Here is a 3,309-nt window from a genome sequence, read left to right as displayed (position 1 = left end):
CCTTTCTGAGAGGTTGCTGAGAACCTGAGAAAGTCAAGGATGCTGCTGCTGTTGACTGTGGGATGGATGGGAGGGAAGGGTCGCAGCTGGGAAGGGCTCCTCTCCCACTTGATGGAGACAGTCTAAAAAAACCCTTGTCCATAGTTGCCATAGATCTTAACTAAAGTTCTCACAGAAGCAAGATGTCAGTACTGCAGTCAGTGAATTTTTCCAAATCCTTTTTTTCTCTCTCTCTCTTTTTTTTTTTTTTTTTTTTTTTTTTTCCTTTGGCTGACGAAATAGCCATGATGTCCAAAGTCTCCGGCAACTCTGACTTTTTTTCTGACATTGACCTGTTTGACACGGCATTTGGCAACTGCTTGCTTTGCCTGTGCCTAGACCCCAAACAAAGTAGCCTACAGACTACCAGCAACACCCAGCTGTTTCAGAGGCTGGTTGAGAACTGATATTTAATAATGGGAATAGAGAATCAGGAGAAAACAATTCAGCACAAACTCTGTGATGGAATGGCAATATCTCAGATGAGATGGGGCAGATGTTTACTTCTCTCTAAATGTCAGCAAGGAGCAATAAACTTCAGTTTATTAGTGACACATCTCCACTATGGAAATTTGAATGAATTGACATCTGTGACCTCAGGGTTACATTATTCCCAAGAATACAGATAGAAGGCAAGTTAATGACTATAAATACTCTACTTATTCCATCTAGTAATTTTATAGTAGGTGAATCAAAGGCAAGTTTTAAATCATGAACTGTGGTTTAGCTTTTGAATGGTATTTAAAGTTCACATCTGTCTTTAAAATGTGAATTTCTACTTGAGGAACTTTAGCAAGCAGAAATAATGGAGTACAGTTGGGGTGAGTATTCTGCTTGAGCATCTTTCATGAATTTAACAACAACAACAACAAAAAAAGTCAGTCTTGAAAATCGTCCTACTCTCTGCCTTGTGTTTTATAATCAAAATGTGGAATAAAATAGAATGGAGTGGAATGCAATGGAATGGAATGGAATGGAATAAAATAATGCAATTGGAAGGGACCTACATAGACCATTGAGTCCAACTGCCTGACCACTTCAGGGCTAGCCAAAAGTTAAAGCGTATGACTGAGGGCATTGCCCAAACACCCCTTGAACACTTCCAGGCATGGGGCACCCACTAGCTGGCTAGGAAGCCCATTGCAGTGCCTGAGCACCCTCAGGGCACAGACACGGCTCCCAGTGCCCAGCCTGACCCTCGCCTGGTGCAGCTCTGTGCCCTTCCCCTGCGTCCTGCCCTTGGATCCCAGGGCACAAACTGGCGTCTCCTCTGCGCTTCCCCTCCTCAGGAGGTCAAAGAGCTCCATGAGGTTGCCCCTTGGCCTCCTCTTCTCCAGACTGGACAACCCAGGGGTCCCCAGCGTCTCCTCACAGGATAGGCCTTCTGTCCCTGTTACCAGCTTTGGTGCCTTTCTCGGGGTGTTTCCAAGGACCTTAACATCCTTCTTATATTGGGGAACCCAGACCTGCACATAGTACTCAAGGTGAGGCCGCACCAATGCTAAATACAGCAGGAGAATCACCTCTTTTGACAGGCTGGCTGTGCTGTGTTTAATGCACCATGAAATGTGGTTTGCTCTCTTGACTGCCACGGCACGCTGATGGCTCATATTTTCAAATATAAATGCATTTTTGTGACATTATTGTGATTATATGCTTTATTATATATACATTACATAGTAACAAGGCCTAGTGGTAATTAATGTTTTAAATCAGTTTGTTAGACTGCTCTTTCCTGAAATTAAAAATTAGCAATGTAATTCAAATGTTTTTATCACTGGAACCATATGAAAATCAATGTACCCAAACCAACCACTGAAGTGAGCAAGAGGACAGACATTTTTGTGGTGTTTTCTCTCAGTAATACCTTCCTGATTATGACACTAGAGTAAACATGTAAGTCTGGACTTAAGAGGGTACTTAGGTTCCCAGCTCCTTTATAGATTTCATGCACTATTTTCTCTATTAATTGTGATGGAAAGTTGTGGAGTCAAATACTTTGTTGGAGGTGGATATTAATGCCTGAAAAAGACCGTGGGCTCTGTCTACTAACAGAAGAAAATTGCATTTAATTTCCCGTTACCTGCCCAACACTTCTAGCTTTGCTCTTTTTGAAGTTTGTAGGCTAGTCTATGCATGAGGCACATGCTTAAGAGATCTCCTTTGTGAAGAGATGGAATTTATTTTCCTGAAATGTGATGTAAGTTTTGTACTGACTTTTTTTCTTCTATTTGTCCACATAATTTACATATTTAGTTATATAATTATTTGTACTGACTTCATAAGAACTTTCCCTTTGGAACTTTCTGTTCTAGGAAAATTTTAGCTGTTTACTCAGTCTAGATAATAAGAACAGAGGATTAAAATGTCAAGACCTGTTTGTTTACACCAGTTTTAACAGGAATCATGAGTGCTGTCAACATGTGAACTTTCCTTTACTAGTATAAAATTTTAAGCCTGTGGGTCTGTCAGCTTCTTTTCCTATGACAGAAGAGCTACAATATCATTGTGTTCTCTGTTGTTTGTTTATTTGTTTTCCCTAAAGCTCAGGTACTATGTATGTTACACTATATGCATAACAGACAAACAAAGCTTGAGCTGCAACACTGCCAATATAACAACTGTGGAACTAATAGAGACAACACTTCCATATAGATCACTGATGTGATTTTCAAGTTGCTTTCCCCTAAAATTGATTTTGCTTCTGTACCTACTTTTCTGGCTTATTTGTATGTACAACGGTCTAATACTTCAGACTGCGTTATGCAAATTAACATATTTCTCAAGAAAATAGAGGCATGTGAAATGAGGACTAATAACATATTTCAAATGGAGAGTTGCAATTAATGCAATGTTAGCACTGGTTTCAGTAATGTGAGGCTTTCACTCTTGACATGCTAGAAAAAAGTGATGTCTGGCAACAAGACATGATTTAAAGCAAAACATCAGCTTCCTGTATCTCATCTTATAAAGGAATTCATTGTGGTAAACACAGGCATCAGCAACACTAAGGAAATCTATGGAGGCTTCTATTCATTTTCACAATCTACTTGGAGTACTTTTGCAAAGTCCACAATATATGATGTACTCTAAAAATGTTTAACAATGTCTGTTCTCAAATCTCCTATTGGTAGGTTTGTCTCCATTGGTAGGTTTGTCAGTAATTGAACATGTCAACATAATGACAAGGTATGCACATGGAAAGGAAAGGAAAGGAAAGGAAAGGAAAGGAAAGGAAAGGAAAGGAAAGGAAAGGAAAGGAAAGGAAAG

This window comes from Oxyura jamaicensis, chromosome 2 (assembly GCF_011077185.1).
Source record: "Oxyura jamaicensis isolate SHBP4307 breed ruddy duck chromosome 2, BPBGC_Ojam_1.0, whole genome shotgun sequence".
In the NCBI taxonomy this organism is placed as follows: domain Eukaryota; kingdom Metazoa; phylum Chordata; class Aves; order Anseriformes; family Anatidae; genus Oxyura; species Oxyura jamaicensis.
The sequence above is the reverse complement of the archived record's forward strand: the minus strand, read 5'-3'. Positions refer to the sequence as shown.